Source organism: Taudactylus pleione, unplaced genomic scaffold, assembly GCF_031769625.1.
Source record: "Taudactylus pleione unplaced genomic scaffold, aTauple2 ptg001910c, whole genome shotgun sequence".
Classification (NCBI taxonomy): Eukaryota; Metazoa; Chordata; class Amphibia; order Anura; family Myobatrachidae; genus Taudactylus; species Taudactylus pleione.
The window spans coordinates 356,387-376,286 of record NW_028286307.1 but is presented as its reverse complement, the minus strand read 5'-3'; the positions used below and the strand labels follow the sequence as shown (position 1 = coordinate 376,286).

Genomic DNA, 19,900 nt, shown 5'->3' with positions numbered 1-19,900 from the left:
CCACATGCACCACTCTACCCCTAACCCTGCTGCCGCTCCCCGCACAGACTACACTACCCCTAAGTCTGCTCTTGCTCCACACACACACTACAGTACCCCTAACCCTGCTGCCACTCCCCGTGCACACTACACTACCCCTAACCCTGCTGCCGCTCCCCGCACACACTACACTACCCCTAACCCTGTTGCCACTCCCCGTACACACTACACTACCCCTAGCCCTGCTGCCTCTCCCCGTACACACTACACTACCCCTAGCCCTGCTGCCACTCCCCGCACACCCTGCACTACCCCTAATGCTGATGCTGCTTCCCACATGCACTACATTACCTCTAACCCTGCTCGCACTCTCCATACACACTACTCTACCCCTAACCATGCTCCTGCTCCCCGCACACAATACACTACCCCTAATCCTGCTGTCGCTCCCCGCACACACTACACTACCCCTAACCCTGTTGCCACTACCCGTACACACTACACTACCCCTACCGCCACTCCCGCACACCCTGCACTACCCGTAATGCTGATCCTGCTTCCCACATGCACTACATTACCCCTAACCCTGCTCGCACTCTCCATACACACTACTCTACCCCTAACCATGCTCCTGCTCCCCGCACACAATACACTACCCCTAATCCTGCTGTCGCTCCCCGCACACACTACATTACCCCTAACCTTGATCCCACTCCCCGCAAACACTACACTACCCCTAACCCTCCTCCCACCCCCCGCACACTCTACCCCTAACCATGCTACTGCTCCCCACACACTACACTACCCCAAAACCTGCTTGCACTCCCCTCACACACTACACTACCCCTAACCCTGCTCCCACTCCACTCACACACTACACTACCCCTAACCCTGCTACTGCTCCCTGCACACACTACACTACTCCTAACCATGCTACTGCTCCCCACACACTACACTACCCCTAACCCTGCTCCCGCTCCCCGCACGCACTACACTACCCCTAACTCTGCTCCTACTCCCCACACACACTACACTACCCCTAATCCTACTCCCACCCCCCGCACAGACTACACTACCCCTAACCCTGCTCCCACTCCCCTCACACACTATACTACCCCTAAACATGCTATTGCTCCCCGCACACACTACACTACCCCTAACCATGCTACTGCTCCCTGCACACACTACACTACCCCTAACCATGCTACTGCTCCCCACACACTACACTAACCCTAAGCCTGCTCCCACTCCACTCACACACTACACTACCCCTAACCATGCTACTGCTCCCCACACACACTACACTACCCCTAACCCTCCTCCCACTACCCGCACACACTACACTACCCCTAACTCTGCTCCTGCTCCCCGCACACACTACACTACCCCTAACTCTGCTCCTGGTCCCCACACACACTACACTACCGCTAACCTTCCACTACCCACACACACTACACTACCCCTAACTCTGCTCCCACTCCCCGCACACACTACACTACCCCTAACCCTGCTCCCGCTCCCCGCACACACTACACTACCCCTAACTCTGCTCCCACTCCCCGCACACACTACACTACCCCTAACCCTGCTCCCTCTCCACACACACACTACACTACCCCTAACTCTGCACTGGTCCCCACAAGCACTACACTACCCCTAAGCCTGCTGCCGCTCCCCGCACACTCTACACTACCCCTAACTCTGCTCCTGCTCCACACACACACTGCACTACCCCTAACCCTGCTTCCACTCCCTGTACACACTACACTACCCAAAACCCTGCTGCCGCTCCCCGCTACACTACACTACCCCTAACCATGCTCCCGCTCCATGTGCACATTACACTACCCGTAACTCTGCTCCTGATCCCCACACACACTACACTACCGCTAACCTTCCACTCCCCACACACACTACACTACCCCTAACTCTGCTCCCACTCCCCGCACACACACACTACCCCTAACCCTGCTCCCTCTCCCCGCACACACTACACTACCCATAACCCTGCTGCCTCTCCCCGCTACACTACACTACCCCTAACCCAGCTCCCTCTCCCCGCACACACTACACTACCCCTAACTCTGCTCCTGCTCCTCGCACACACTACACTACCCCTAACTCTGCACTTGTCCCCACACGCACTACACTACCCCTAAGCCTGCTGCCGCTCCCCGCACACTCTACACTACCCCTAGCTCTGCTACTGCTCCACACACACACTACACTACCCCTAACCCTGCTTCCACTCCCCGTACACACTATACCCCAAACCCTGCACTGCTCCCCGCACACTCTACACTACCCCTAACCCTGCTGCCACTCCCCGCACACACTACATTACCCCTAACCTTGATCCCACTCCCTGCAAACACTACACTACCCCTCCTCCCACTCCCCGCACACACTACACTACCCCTAACCATGCTACTGCTCCCCACTCTCGACACTACCCCTAAACCTGCTCCCACTCCCCTCACACACTACACTATCCCTAACCATGCTACTGCTCCCCAAACACTACACTACCCCTAAACGTGCTCCCACTCCCCTCACACACTACACTACCCCTAACCCTGCTCCCACTCCACTCACACACTACACTACCCCTAACCCTGCTACTGCTCCCTGCACACACTACACTACTCTTAACCATGCTACTGCTCTCCACACACTACACTACCCCTAACCCTGCTCCCGCTCCCCGCACATACTACACTACCCCTAACTCTGCTCCTGCTCCACACACACTACACTACCCCTAACCCTGCTGCCACTCCCCGTACACACTACACTCCCCCTAACCCTGCTGCCGCTTCCCACACACACTACACTACCCCTAACCCTGTTGCCACTCCCCGTACACACTACACTACCCCTAGCCCTGCTGCCTCTCCCCGTACACACTACACTACCCCTAACCCTGTTGCCACTCCCCGTACACACTACACTCCCCTAGCCCTGCTGCCACTCCCCGCACACCCTGCACTACCCCTAATGCTGATGCTGCTTCCCACATGCACTACATTACCCCTAACCCTGCTCCCACTCCCCATACACACTACCCTACCGCTAACCATACTCCTGCTCCCCGCACACAATACACTACCCCTAATCCTGCTGTCGCTCCCCGCACACACTTCACTAACCCTAACCCCTCTCCCCGCACACACTACATTACCCCTAACCTTGATCCCACTCCCCGCAAACACTACACTACCCCTAACACTGTTGTCGTTCCCCGCACACACTACACTACCCCTAACCCTCCTCCCATTCCCCGCACACACTACACTACCCCTAACCCTGCTCCCACTCCACTCACACACTACACTACCCCTAACCATGCTCCTGCTCCCTGCACACAGTAAACTACCCCTTGCCCTGCTCCCACTCCCAGCACACACTACACTACCCCTAACTCTGCTCCTGCTCCCCACACACACTACACTACCCCTAACTCTGCTCCTGCTCCCCGCACACACTACACTACCCCTAACCCTCCTCCCACTCCCAGCACACACTACACTATCCCTAACCATGCTACTGCTCCCCACACACTACACTACACCTAACCCTGCTCCCACTCCCCGCACACACTACACTACGCCTAACTCTGCTCCTGCTCCCCGCACACACTACACTACCCCTAACTCTGCTCCTGGTCCCCACACACACTAAACTACCCCTAACCCTGCTCCCACTCCCCACAAACACTACACTACCCCTAACTCTGCTCCCACTCCCCGCACACACTACACTACCCCTAACCCAGCTCCCTCTCCCCGCACACACTACACTACCCCTAACTCTGCTCCTGTTCCCCGCACACACTACACTACCCCTAACTCTGCTCCTGGTCCCCACACGCACCACACTACCCCTAACCCTGCTGCCGCTCCCCGCACACACTACACTACCCCTAAGTCTGCTCTTGCTCCACACACACACTACAGTACCCCTAACCCTGCTGCCACTTCCCGTACACACTACACTACCCCTAACCCTGCTGCCACTCCCCGCACACACTACACTACCCCTAACCCTGTTGCCACTCCCCGTACACACTACACTACCCCTACCGCCACTCCCCGCACACCCTGCACTACCCGTAATGCTGATGCTGCTTCCCAAATGCACTACATTACCCCTAACCCTGCACCCACTCCCCATACACACTACTCTACCCCTGACCATGCTCCTGCTCCCCGCACACAATACACTACCCCTAACCATGCTACTGCTACCCACACACTACACTACCCCAAAACCTGCTCGCACTCCCCTCACACACTACACTACCCCTAACCATGCTCCCACTCTACTCACACACTACACTACCGCTATCCCTGCTACTGCTCCCTGCACACACTACACTACTCCTAACCATGCTACTGCTCCCCACACACTACACTACCCCTAACCCTGCTCCCGCTCCCCGCACACACTACACTACCCATATCCCTGCTGCCGCTCCCCGCTACACTACACTACCCCTAACCCAGCTCACTCTCCCCGCACACACTACACTACCCCTAACTCTGCTCGTGCTCCCCGCACTCACTACACTACCCCTAACTCTGCACTGGTCCCCACACGCACTACTCTACCCCTAAGCCTGCTGCCGCTCCCCGCACACTCTACACTACCCCTAACTCTGCTCCTGCTCCACACACACTACACTACCCCTAACCCTGCTTCCACTCCCCGTACACACTATACCCCAAACCCTGCACTGCTCCCCGCACACTCTACACTACCCCTAACTCTGCTCCTGCTCCACACACACACTACACTACCCCTAACCCTGCTGCCACTCCCCGCACACACTACATTACCCCTAACCTTGATCCCACTCCCCGCAAACACTACACTACCCCTAACCCTGCTCCCACTCCCCGCACACACTACACTACGCCTAACCCTGCTGTCGCTACCAGCGCACACTTCCCTAACCCTAACCCTGATCCCTCTCCCCGCACACACTACATTACCCCAAACCCTGATCCCACTCCCCGCAAACACTACACTAGCCCTAACACTGTTGCCGTTCCCCGCACACACTACACTACTCCTAACTCTGCTCCCGCTTCCGCACACACTACACTACTGCTAACCCTGCTGCCACTCCCCATACACACTACACTACCCCTAACCCTGCTGCCACTTACTGCACACACTACACTGCCCCTAACCCTGCTGCCACTCCCCGCGCACACTACACTACCCCTAATGCTGATGCTGCTTCCCACATGCACTACACTACCCCTAACTCTGCTCCTGCTCCCCGCACACACTACACTGTTCCCCTAACCATGCTCCCGCTCCATGCACACAAATCACTACCCCTAACCCTGCTGCCGCTCCCCACACACACTACACTACCCCTAACCCTGCTGCCGCTCCCTGCACACACTACACTACCACAAACTCTGCTCCTGCTCCCCACACACACTACACTACCCCTAACCCTGCTGCCACTCCCCGCACACACTACACTACCCCTAACCCTGCTGCCACCCCCCGCACACACTACACTACCCCTAGCTCTGCTGCCACCCCCCATACACACTACACTACCCCTAACCCTGCTGCCACTCACTGCATACACTACACTACCCCTAACCCTGCTGCCACTCCCCATACACACTACACTACCCCTAACCCTGCTGCCGCTCACTGCACACACTACACTACCCCTAACCCTGCTGCCACTCCCCATACACACTACACTACCCATAACCCTGCTCCTGCTCCCCGCGCAAACTACACTACCCCTAACCCTGCTCCCTCTCCCCGCACACCCTACACTACCCCTAACTCTGCTCTTGCTCCCCGCACACACTACACTGCCCCTAACCCTGCTCCCGCTCCTAGCACACACTACACTACTCCTAACTCTGCTCCTGTTGCCCACACGCACTACACTACCCCTAACCGTGCTGCCGCTCCCTGCACACACTACATTACCCCTAACTCTGCTCCTGCTCCCCGAACACACTACACTACCCCTAACTCTGCTGCCGCTCACTGAACACACTACACTACCCCTAACCCTGCTGCTGCTCCCTGCACACACTACACTACCCCTACACACTACACTACCCCTACACACTACACTACCCCTAACACTGCTGCCACTCCCCGTACACACTACACTACCCCTAACTCTGCTCCTGCTCCCCGCACACACTACACTACCCCTAAATCTGCTCCTGCTCCTCGCACACACTACAATACCCCTAAATCTGCTCCTGCTCCCCGCACGCACTACACTACCCCTAACTCTGCTCCTGGTCCCCACACGCACTACACTACCCCTAACCCTCTTGCCGCTCCCCGCACATACTACACTACCCCTAACTCTGGTTCTGCTCCCCACACACACTACACTACCCCTAACTCTGCTCCTGCTCCCCACACACTACTCTACCCCTAACCCTGCTACCGCTCGCCATACACACTATACTACCCCTAACTCTGCTCCTGCTCCCCGCACACACTACACTACCCCTAACCATGCTCCCGCTCCTTGCACACACTACACTACCCCTAACCTTGCTGCCGCTCCCCTCACACACTACACTACCCCTAACCCTGCTGCCGCTCCCCTCACACACTACACTACCCCTAACCCTGCTCCTGCTCCCCGCACACACTACACTGTTCCCCTAACCATGCTCCCGCTCCATGCACACAAATCACTACCCCTAACCCTGCTGCCGCTCCCCACACACACTACACTACCCCTAACCCTGCTGCTGCTCCCTGCACACACTACACTACCCCAAACTGTGCTCCTGCTCCCCACACACACTACACTACCCCTAACCCTGCTGCCACTCCCCGCACACACTACACTACCCCTAACCCTGCTGCCACCCCCCGCACACACTACACTACCCCTAACCCTGCTGCCACCCCCCATACACACTACACTATCCCTAACCCTGCTGCCTCTCACTGCATACACTACACTACCCCTAACCCTGCTGCCGCTCACTGCACACAATACAATACCCCTAACCCTGCTGCCACTCCCCATACACACTACACTACCCATAACCCTGCTCCTGCTCCCCGCGCAAACTACACTACCCCTAACCCTGCTGCCGCTCCCCGCACACACTACACTACCTCTAACTCTGCTTCTGCTCCCCACACACACTACACTACCCCTAACCCTTCTGCCACTCCCCGTACACACTACACTACCCCTAACCCTGCTGCCACTCCCCGCACACACTACAGTACCCCTAACCCTTCTCCCGCACACACTACACTACCCCTAACCCTGCTGCCATTCCCCGTACACACTACACTACCCCTAACCCTGCTGCCTCTCCCCGTACACCCTACACTACCCCTCACCCTGCTGCCACTCCCCGCACACCCTACACTACCCCTAATGCTAATGCTGATGCTGCTTCCCACATGCACTACATTACCCCTAACCCTGCTCCCACTCCCCATGCACACTACCCTACCCCTAACCATGCTCCTGCTCCCCGCACACAATACACTACCCCTAATCCTGCTGTCGCTCCCCTCACACACACTTCACAAACCCTAACCCTGATCCCACTTCCCGCACACACTACACTACCCCTAACTCCGCTCCCGCTTCCCGCACACACTACACTACCCCTATACTTGCTGCCACTCCCCATACACACTACACTTCCCCTAACCCTGCTCCCACTCCCCGCACAAACTAGACTTAATAACTGTGATGTGAATGAGCGTGATAAACGTTACACCATACCCGCAGAGTGCACGCTGGTAGCACAGGGAGATTTATGATGCAATTGAAAAGCGCTCTATAGCGTCTCAGACCAGCTCACTAATTATCTGTCTATTCAACCCCATTGAATTGCCGATGAGACGATGGCCTAATGAAAGTGACACGTTGAAAGATGATAAATGCTATAGTATACCTGCAATGAGATTAGGGTGACTAATACCTCTTTTCCACCAAAAACCCAGGTCCGACCTGGGTTTTTGGACATGGTTGCAACCCTGGTCAGACCCAGGTCAGACCCATTTACACTGCACCTTTGATCTGGGTTACTCCCAGGTCAGCCCTGTTCACACTGAACTCAGGTCTGCCCTGCTAAACCTGTGAGGTCATAAAAAGTGGGAGGTGAATGCTCCACAACCACCAATCCGCTCATTTTAGGCATGATCCAGGTCAGATAACCCGGGTTGCACCGTTTACACTGCACCATTACCTGGGTCCATCCTTGGTCCAACCCTGGTAGCTACCTGGGTTGGATTGCAGGGTCACTTGACCCAGGTTATTTTTCAGGGACCCTTTTACACTGAGCTGTGACCCGGGTAGACCCAGCAAAAACCCATGTTTTTGCTCTGGTGTAAAAGGGGTATAACAAGCGTATTGCAGTGTTTCAAATAAATACACTGCAACAGTCAGATTAGATATCTTTTTAGTTTGACATTGAGAGTATCACAATAGGTGAGGAAATACAACTGATTGTACTCACAGCCTTTGAACAAAATCTAGTAAGGGTTGATAAATAACATAATTGTGACCAATATGATTGTAGATGATACAATTAAAACATATTAAGTCCTGACAATATAATAAAGGATATAATTATATACCAGTTTACCTTAAGTGCCAATTTAACCAATCAAGTGGACACTGTATATAATCATACTATGATATTATTATCTTATAAATTGTGATAATTAACAATTTCTAATGAGATAAATGAGTCACATTTGTGAATTATTATTTAGAGACTAATATATTGGGCTATGTAACAAGAGCTATAGTGCTTTGGGAACAGCAATTAACCAGGCTGCTGTTACATATTACAGTGTGGACGGACCCCTTTGCCCTTAGAAATCACCTGTCACAGGACTCCCAGAGGAGCACTTCGCGAGTACCGCGTGACGCCCTGACGTCACGCGGTCCCGCCTCCTCACCCAGAGAGTCCCGCACGGCTGTCTGCATGGTGCTCTCTGGGAAAGAGAGACTGTGTGCACGAGGCAGCCTGCCTGCGCAAGAGGGAAGGGTCTGCGTGTGTGCACAAGGCACACAGTGACTCACCCGATCCACGGCCCGCCGCTGTGTCCCTCCTGTGGCGGATCCAGGGCCCCCGTAACACAAAAGGGGAAAACAAAGTTTTTTCTCCATAAGGGGGCGTGGCCACGGACCCACGATTAGGCCACGCCCCCTCGATCCAGACGGCTCTCTGCAGAGACAACTCTGCTCAGTCAGGAAGAGTCAGAGCCTGAGGAGCAAGTAGCAGCACACACTACTACACTGGCTGCCGTTGTTGGAGCAGCAGGACCCCAAACTCAAAGAAAAAGGAGCAGTCCAGCTGCCGAAATGAAGGTAAGTTGGAGGGTTGGCCGGGGAGCTGGTTGGTTGTTGAGGTTACTCGGGGCTGGAGGCTGGAATGACAGGGGTCTTCGAGGGGAGACAGGATGACGGGCCTGGAGGGGAGACAGGAGGCCGGAATGTTGTTGGGCTTTGAGGGACACGGGGCTAGAGACTGGAATGACAGGTGGCTGGAGGGGACACAGAGGGCTGAAGGTTATGACTAGAATAGAGGGCTGCAGGGGACCTGTGACGTCACACCCACGTGACCCGGCATGAAAGGGGGAGGGGCAGGGATGCTAACGGGGGACCAAAAGTGTCCCCTCGAGGGCTCGCTGCGCTCGCCACGCTTCGGGCACGGTGCCTCGCTACGCTCACCACAGATATTTATGCCCCCTCTGTGCCCTCCTGGATGGTAACGCAGGAGCAGTCCAGCCTCCTGCAGCGGTCACGTGGTTGATACATCAGAGAGGTCCTTTAGCCACATCTAGCCAGGGCCGGCGCTAGGCTTTGCTGCGCCCAGCGCCGTCCTGTGTGGCCGCCCCTTCCCTCCTCCGCTCCCTCCCCCTGAAGCTTCATAAACACTTTAGCACCGGGAGGGAGGGTGGGCGTTTCCAGCGCCCGCCGGACACCATGGCGCTCCGGGCGATGGCCCGGCTTGCCTGGACCTAGAACCGCTACTGGATCTAGCATCAACCGAGGGCTGAAAGCTGAATGACAGGGGGCTTGAGGGGACACAGAGGACTGAAGGCTGGATTGATGAGGGAACAGGAGGCTGGAATGACAGGTGGCTGGAGGGGACACAGAGGGCTGAAGGCTGGAAGAATGAGGGGCTGGAGGGGACACAGAGGGCTGAAAGCTGAATGACAGGGGGCTGGAGGGGACACAGAGGACTGAAGGCTGGAATGATGAGGGGACAGGAGGCTGGAATGACAGGGGGCTGGAGGGGACACAGAGGACTGAAGGCTGGAATGATGAGGGGACAGGAGGCTGGAATGACAGGTGGCTGGAAGGGACACAGAGGGCTGAAGGCTGGAATGATGAGGGGCTGGAGAGGACAGGTGGCTGGAGGGGAAACAGGGCTGAAGGCTGGAATGACAGGTGGTTGGAGGCTGGAATGATGGGGGGCTGGAGGGTACACAGAGGACTGGAGGCTGGAATGCCAGGGGACTGGAGGGGACATAGATAGGTGGAAGCTGGGGGGAACACGGGGCAGGAGGCTGGAGCAGACACAGGGGGCACATTTCAGGTTGAACTTCTGTTGTACGATGATGACATTGGTTATATTCCTACACAAACAGGCATCTTCCGGACCATGTGATATTCAACGTGAATAGTGACTACTGATTGAGGACACTGTCTGCCCACGGAGGATCAATTTCTTTAGAGGTTCCCCATTGCCGAGAAACCACCATATAGGTAAGGTGAGTTTTTATTTAGTACACACAAATACAGTACAGGTTGAGTCTCCGATATCCAAAATGCTTGGGACCAGGGGTATTTTGGATAATGGAATATTCCGTATTTTGGAATATTTGCATATCATAATGGAATATCTTGGGAATGGGACCCCAATATACACACATAATGCATTTATGTGTTATATACACCTTATACACACAGCCTGCTGGTCATTTTATACTATATTTTCAATAATTTTGTGGCTCAAACAAAGTTTGTGTACATACATAAAATTCAGTTATGTTTCATATACACCCTATACACACAGCTTGAAGGTAATTTTATACAATATTTGTAATAATTTCTGCCTTAGACAAAGTTTGTGTACATTGAACCATCAAAAATCAAAGGTTTAATTTTCTCAGTCATGCCAAAAAAAATCCGTATTTCGGAATATTCTGTATTTCGGAATATTTGGATATTGAAGACTCAACCTGTATTGATTTTTTTGTCCTGGGCTCTACTTGGTCTAGCCCGGCCCTGATATGACACACAAGGTCCCCCTCCTACAGGTGACTAAAAACGGACTAATGAGGAGTCTGAGGACCCAGGCGACACGTACCTCACTCCCTGGGCCCCCATTGGGATCTATGATGATGGATGGATCGCCGATGCGGTGGCAAGCACATCCTTGTCACCACTGCATATACACACACCGCCCACCCAAAAGTAAGAGTCTAGATCCGCCCCTGTCCCTCCCTGCTGGTGATCCATCATCCACCTGGCTAGCCCCGCCGCCGCCCACCAGTAGCAATCAGCAGCAGCAGTGCTGCACCCAACAAGGCCAGGCAGGTAGGGACCCTGATGAGCTTTCTTCCTGTCACCCTATTTTTCACCCTTTCCTCCCATTTCCTTCTTTCCCGTTTTCGCCTGTGACATTCCAAGTGGGGTCCAGAGACACCTACTGTAATGTATGCACAGGATTGTTTGAGGGAGGGGGTCCCAAACCGGTACCTTGCCTAGGGCCCCATGAGGTCTAAATCCGGCTCTGCATACACCTGCAGCTTAGCACCACGTGGCCAGTGCTTGGTGTCCCAATTATGTGTCACTCACGCTCGTTACATCACCAGAGACCACAAAGGAGCATAGCCATCACCAGACACCGATTTCTACAGTATAACAGCTATGGGACAGATTCAGAGGTGTATGCTATGCCGATATTTACACAGCAGAACGATTATCGTATGCATATATTCACACAGCAGCTGTATACATATATATAGGCCCTATATACGGAGGTGCAGTTACAGAGTGCATAGATTTTATGTGGTTATTTGGGCCGCAATCTCCACATAGACCGGTCACCTAGTGCATATAAGTTTATTCCTATATTGGCTCCTTGATCTCCCATGCTGTAACACATGCTGATAATCACCCTGATGTATTACACTCATACACATGCTTCTCACACTACATCCTGCAAGGAAACCACTGATATATTGTACCCCATGCTGTGATATACAAACCCCTGAGATTATACAATTATAACCCTTTTACACTGGAGCTAAAACCCGGGTTATTGAAGGGTTAACCCGGGCAGCTCCTTGGTGTAAAAGGGGTGAGGGTTGGACTGCTGGGTCGAGTGACCCAGCAATCCAACCCAGGTAAATAGCAGGGTTTAACACGGGCGTAGCCTATGAAACCTTGCTGTGTGTACGGCGCACTCCGGGTCTTGATGACCTGGAGTGAGCCGCATGCCGGCCGATTGGTCCGGCTTCAGTGGCGCTTGGAGATGACGTCATCTCCAAGCGTCCACTTTCACGCCGGAAAAGCCGGGTCTATGCAGACCCGACTGCGGTGTGAGCGGCGCCGACTCGGGAATATCCTGAGTCGGCGCCAGCTAAATTCCGGGTCTGATCCGTATAGGAACCCTGTTCCAACTCCGGGTCAGACCCAGAATTTTGGTGGAAAAGGGGTATAACAGTGTAAGAGTGATACAGATTGTTGGTCATTCCTGCAGAAGATACGTTTTATGTGACCATATATCAGGAATTATTCATGTAAAGTGACTGTATGATATTTCATACATTTCTATTTTCTAAATACCTGAAAGACTTATGCAGATATTGCACTTCTGTCCACGGTAATAGGGGCTTGATATACATCATCTATGAATAATTGGATCAGTATCTTCTGATTTTCCCATTACTTATATGTCTGTGCCATTATCTATGTATTATATCACATAGATCACCATATATGAATTCCCCCAACATAGCGCTCTGCATTTGAAGAATAAAAAGAGAGAGATTATCTTATTAGAGAGAGTAGGACAGACCCTTCTTTTCCTATCGCTCCCAGAACAATTTTTTGACCTAATGCTGCTTATTAATTAAATACCTAATAAATGTACATTTTTAACTGATCAATTTATCATCATCATCATTTTACCTGCACTCTTGTCAGAAACCCCCTCTCAGCATATTAGATGTGCCTAGTCTCTTATATTAGACCATTCTGAATTCATAAAACATTACCATTCTTGGTGCCTCTATAATAGCCCCCCCCCCCCCCCCCGCTGCTTTCACTGTATAATTAATTTGCAGCTGCTTCTAAGCTTTAATATCCTACTACACTTTATAATTGGTGGGTCTCTGTACAATCATATCCAGCCCTCTCACCTCCCTAATTCCACTTCACCTGTGTTGTTACTTACTAGATGAAAGCACAAAGGCACCCTGACCTCAATTACAGTATTGCCTTCTTCTACCCAGCAGACTGGTCCAGGGGACCTGTCTTCTGTTGTATTATTATAATGGTGAATTAGTTACCATGCAGGTACCATATAACCTTATGTACATTTTGACCTATGTTCCATTTCTGCAGTTATAAATAGATTTACAAAAAAACTTGAAATAATGCAAAAATAATGTGTAATTGACTTAATCTTCAAAATACACTAAATAAAAGTCTATTCCACAAATTCTTCTACCTCTCCATGAAACACAGATCCTCACTAATAGTATATATGTGTTATAGTGTATATGAGAGAGCAGCAAGCTGGTCACATGACAGGATTCCCATCCTGGCCTCATGCACCTGTAGTCATGGCAACAGCATTGTTTACTTTCAAAGTTGTGAGCGGCAGTTACATCTTCCAACTGACGTTTTTGGAGAAGACGGAGCCCAGTGAGCAGTAGCAGCAGCCAGCACAGGAGTTAGTGACAATGGCCGGAAGGAAGAGGAGCAGGAAGATGAACAACAGAGAGACAGCACCAGAGCCAGCCAGGAAGGGAGCATCTGAGCTGGAAAGGAAGATACCAGGCCCTGAAGATTATCAAGAGAAGAGGAGCGGGAAGAGGAGCCGGAAGAGAAAATGGCGACAAGAGGAATCCCTGGTAGAGAAGAGGAAGACATCGGGCAGCAAGGAGAAAGCATTACATGGAGACCAGCAGAGACCAGGTAGAGAGGGGAAGGAGGGTACATCAGGGAATACACCCATTAGTATGGGGCAGATGTAGGGCCCCAGCAGTATCAGAGACACTAAATGTAGTTGGATATTCATCTAATTTACTTTATAATGTTACACTGGCAAAGTGTTTAATAGAAAATGTTACTATATAAACAATAATAAGGGGTTTCATGATGCTGCATGTGATGAGCTGCTTATTACAGTTATTCAGATACAGATATTAATAAAAGGAAAATCTCCCCTCTTCTAGCCGGTCCCTTTACGGGGGCACAGTAACATGAGCATTACTCTGTATCCTCTGCCACCAGCTGTCACACACATGTTATACACACACTATGCTATATCCATGGGCTCAGGGCTGCTGGCTCATAGGCTTATAGAGACAGAACCTCCCCCAAGCATTCACATTAATGGGCACCGGGGGAATTAGCTGGCAAGGTTTGGCTTATATATGGGAAAATGGGGCACAAGGGAAAATGTGACCCCAACATTACATAATACACAATAGGCGTTACTGCACGTCACCCATCTATCTGCAGTGCCTGAGCTGTGTGATACCTGGTGGGAAAGGATACAGAGCAATTCCCATATTACTGTGACTCCATGTAGGGACTGGCCAGATACATTTCCTCTATTTAAATGAAATACAGCTTGGAGTGTAAATAGGTGAGCGCAGTGCATGTATGAGATTGGAAAACTAGAGTTTGCAACGTTTTAGTGCTTTAATGCGCTTTTGTCAAGCAATACAATTGTATTGCTTGACAAAAGCGCATTAAAGCGCTGAAACATTGCAAACTGTAGTTTCTTGAATCTTTATTCCATAAGCCCAGAGCGCTGCAGTCTCCTATCACTATTTCTCTACTTATGGGTCAGTCGACAGTTGTCTCTTATGGAGGGCACCCAGCAGGGTTTATTTGAGTACAAATGAGTGCTACACATAATTACTATACACAGTATATGGACTATGGGCCTGACTCAGAGATGGACACATTGCGGATATGAACATGGTTATAGATTATCGGTAGCCTGTACATGTGTATATGTCACCCTGCGCATGCGTCAAGTTTATTTATTGCTGTCGCTCGCAGTGAAGATTTATCCGTGAAGTGAGTGACAGGCAGGGACCATTTGTGGGTGGTAACAGGGAGGTGATGACTTAAATGCTGATGTCTCATGACCAGTGGCGGATCTTGCCTAGGGGCTGTGAGGCTACAGCCCCCCCAGTAATATCCGCCACTTCAGTATAAAGTCAGTGCAGTCCGTGACTGCATTCTCTACACTACTGTGACTGGCAGTGGCTTCCTATTGGAGGAGCCACCTGCCAGTCAGATATACAACAGGCAGTCTCAGGGGGAGGTGTCTCCTCCCCCTGGGGCTGCCAGTCCCGGCTGCTATTAGCAGAGAGCGGCTTCCAGTATGAAGCCACTACTCTGCCTTTACACCAGCCCTAACCGGCTCCTAGGGGCTGCAGACAATGCAGCCCTTTGGAAGCTGGTGACATGCACATGTGCACGCGCAGCTCCCAGCCGCTAGTGCGCATGCGCCGGTCCCAGCACTTGACAGATTGATGCCGGGACCTGCAGGTAGAGGTGAGTGACGCTCGTTTCCAGTGGTGGCAGCCCCCCTCATCTAAGAGGGTAAGAGCCGCCGCTGCTCATGACCGTATTCTGGGTGAGTCTCTGCCTGTGATTGCGATCCTGTACGCAGTAAAAGTGGTTCCGATGTCTCAGTTCCAGCGGGCATTTTACATGACCGTAGGGTTACTCAGGAGGCCGATGCTGCGTCTTTATACGCAGCTGCTTGGATTTGCGAAACCGCCAGTGTTCATCTCAGTACAAATCCCGGTGCCTGCACATCTGCATATTTCCGCACAGCTGCTCCGTACAAAATGGCAGCGGCGGTGGTGACATTAGCGTTCATCTCTGACTCGTGCCCTATATTACTGAGATTAATATCAGTCATGTTATAAGACTGGTGCCGCCATTATATATAACATTGTATGTGAGTAACAATTTCTCCTGCGTTATCCTTTGGGTACAATATGATATATTCTATGAATAACAGTCACAGTAATATTAGGTTATCTTATAAGATATGTGTTGGATAATTTGGGAACTTGGTAATAAAATGTATATAGATGTGTTATATACAAATAGCTAGTCCTCCTTATATCTGGTCTCTGTTAGTGTCTCTCTGTGGGTTATGTGTCCCTAATAATAAGGCAGCAGTTACAGTATATGTAATTAAGGTTTATTATTATTATTATTATTATTCAGGCTTCTGATCTTTTTTAATGTCTTAAAAGGTGACGATGGAAAGAGAAGAAAGGAAGACAAGAAGAGGAGATGGAGACATGAGGGATCTATTATATTCCCGAAGAGAAAGAGAGCGTCGGACGAGGCTGAAACGTTGGCGGATGATCAGCCAATGCCAGGTAGGGAGGGGAAGGCGGTTTTCATCAGGAAAGGTTCTTTTTATTTTTTACATTGACAAAGACTTAGGGCGGGACGCATGACCAGCGCCGCAAAGGGCTGCTCTCTCGGTAAGAATGGCCTTTTGCGATGGAGGGACTTCCGGGTCTATGACCCAGAAACTTTCCGGCGTCCTTCTGTGCATGCCGCAGGGGGTGCTGGGAGTGATCCAATCAGATCTTATAGCACTCTGCAGAAAGAAGCCCATAGGCTTTTATGGGTAACGCCATCAAGAAGATGCCGTTACCCATCGCAACCAAGCCCCGGAGTGCATCTCATTCGGGGCTTGGTGTACATGAGAAATGCGGTCAAACCTCCATTTTCAGGGTTTGACAGCATTTTTCATCCCGCCCTTATAATGAAAATATTACTATATAAACAATACTGAGGGATTTCCCCATGTTCCTTGTATCTGTATGTGCTTACTACAGTTATTCAGATGAAGATGTTTAAATAAAAAAAAAATGATTAGTACAAATATCATTTATGGAGACAGGGACATGTACTGTACAATGGTTTTGAAAAATCCCACTGCAATGGGTTCTAAACCAGCCACTTAGTAAATCTGGGGTTTATATTATTCTACTGGGAAAAATATTGATGTTCATTCAAAGTCCTACTCTAAAGTGTGGCTTCTCAGTGTTTTTGCGCTTAGTAAATCAGCAGGATGCAATCCCAATGGGAAACCGCAGCCAAACCAAAGGCAGTTCAAACCCGTAGTAAATTTTCCCCTTAATGTGCTTATGGTTTTTGTTTTTATTTTTCTGGATCTATAGTACATACTGTACTTTACTTGGTACAACTTTAAATATTTAACTATATTTAAACTAAAGGAATTGATGTCAACATATTTTTCTCAAGTGGGAATATAGATGCAAACAGTTTCAGACTCTTTTTGATAGGTTATAAAAACTCTACATTCTGTAATAATAAGTAGTAAAAAAAAAAGTTGTGTTTTATATCAAGAGCTGAACTGAGACATGAAGGGCCCATTCGTGGAATGTAATGGTTGGTGCCCATTTCAGCTTCATGCCACTTTAGGGGTACGGGCAGACCCTGGCGGTGATATGATTTGTCCTACAACTACAGGATCAGCCCAAAGAGGAATTGGCTAATGCAGTATAAAAAACAAAAACATCTCCTTGTTCACCAGTAATAATAGGGCTTTTGGTGCTTTGATAATTTGCATGAGGATCCCTGACCGCTAGTTCCTTAAAACCAATTAATGCATGTGATTATGGAGTAAAAGCTTGATGTTTAGGTTCCATACTATTGGAACAATCATCTATACAGTTGCTCAACAAAAATACTAAAGTCCCAAGATTGTGCTCACCTGCCATCCTCACATTCATTTACGTGGTCCTGGACACGGTTGTGCCTCCGGTAGTCCATAACGCTTCAGGTCAGCAGCCCCAGAACTTCTTGGACTTCAGTAAAAGTATAAGATATGTAAGGGATGAAGAGGTGAGAACTAGAAGAAAAAGGAGGAGGCAGGACAAAGTACAGGGCAGTATCTAAAGTTTGAGGGGCCCAGAGGAAATGCTGGTGGTGGGGGACAATTATTGCTGCTGACAGGGGAAGGGCAGAGAGGCTGCCAATGAAAGGTGAGGGGTAGTGGAGCTGCTGCCGAAAGGGAAGTGCAGAGGGGCTGCTGCTGACAGGGAAAGGGCACAGAGTCAAGTCTGGTGCAGACAGGTGAAGCGCGTAGAGTCTGGTGCAGACAGGGGAGGAGCAGAGAGTCTGATACAGACAGGGGAAGGGCGTAGAGTCTGGTGCAGACAGAGGAGGAGCAGAGAGTCTGGTGCAGACAGAGGAGGAGCAGAGAGTCTGGTGCAGACAGGGGAGGAGCAGAGAGTCTGGTGCAGACAGGGGAAGGGCGTAGAGTCTGGTGCAGACAGAGGAGGAGCAGAGAGTCTGGTGCAGACAGAGGAGGAGCAGAGAGTCTGGTGCAGACAGAGGAGGAGCAGAGAGTTTGGCACAGACAGGGGAGGAGCAGAGAGTCTGGTGCAGACAGGGGAGGAGCAGAGAGTCTGGTGCAGACAGGGGAGGAATAGAGAGTCTGGCTCTGACAAGGGAGGAGCAGAGAGTCTGGTGCAGACAGGGGAGGAGCAGAGAGTCTGATCGGATCCCTCCCAGCATGCCCCACGGCCGACGCGTCACTCTGCGCATGGTCAGATGGACTCCCGGGTCATAAACCCGGAAGTCCACGGCACAGCGCACATCGCAAAAAACAGCTTTTATCGGAAGAGTTGTCCTTTGCGCTACTGATCGCATATGTTAGTGCATATGCGATCAGTTGGAAATGCAAAGCATGGCAGGATGTACTCCGCAAGGTTAGTACATCCCGCCTTATATCATCACACACACACTCTCTCTCTCTCAGCTCCTCACCAATGCCGTCACACCAGAACACACTGAGGCACTGCTGGGTCTGTCATACAGTGCACATGCAGTGAGTGCCTGACAGTGACACTGTGACACTGACTGCTCAGTTACCATAAACGCCCTATCGGTATATGTGAACACAAATCCAAACCAGTACAGCTTAACAAACCTTACATAACTTATGTAAAATAAAGACACAGACAACTTTATTGCTATAAAAATAAGATCAGCCTTTATTTTAAATACAAAAAACGACTGGTGACGGAAAGAAATAGCGTCATAAGCCAATGGTCCAAATTCACTTTAAGCAATTTCCACTATCCTCCACCATACTTGCAGGGCCAATTGCCCTTTAAGCAAGTAATCTTTAAGGTCTCCAAATCAGGCACCAATACACTCATAAAAAGGCCCGGCCAGTAAGCCAGTGCAGCTGACCCCAGAAGGTTAACGTCAACAGTGTATTGATGCCGATTGTACCCCAAAATAAATTGCAGTGAACCTAACCCTTTACCTGACGCTCCTTCCAGCCACGCCCGACGACACCTCTTAAAGACGGGCCCGCCATCAGTCTAAACTAAACTACCTAATCCCCTAAAGATACTTTCCAAGAACAGCGGCGTCCCCTCTTCAGTAAGGTGAACTCCATCCGAACGGAACAGGTGAGAATCTCTAAAGCGTATCAAAGGATGATTTATCACCAGGCCACCTAAAGCTACCACTCTTTTTGCCACTAGGGAATTAACCTTGCGTCTTGCCTTGTCGACTAACACCCCAGGCCTCGCGCTCCTCCAACACTGCCTGGGAATGATAGCCAACCAAACCAGATTACACCATGGCCACCAGGAA

General features: G+C 51.0%; 1 protein-coding gene across 1 annotated transcript in view; it reads right to left on the bottom strand.

The window, feature by feature from the left end:
* Nucleotides 1–19,900, bottom strand: part of LOC148436205 (uncharacterized) — a gene marked incomplete at its 5' end in the record, with an annotated part of 417,606 nt that overhangs the window by 139,088 nt on the left and 258,618 nt on the right. The window lies entirely within an intron of this gene.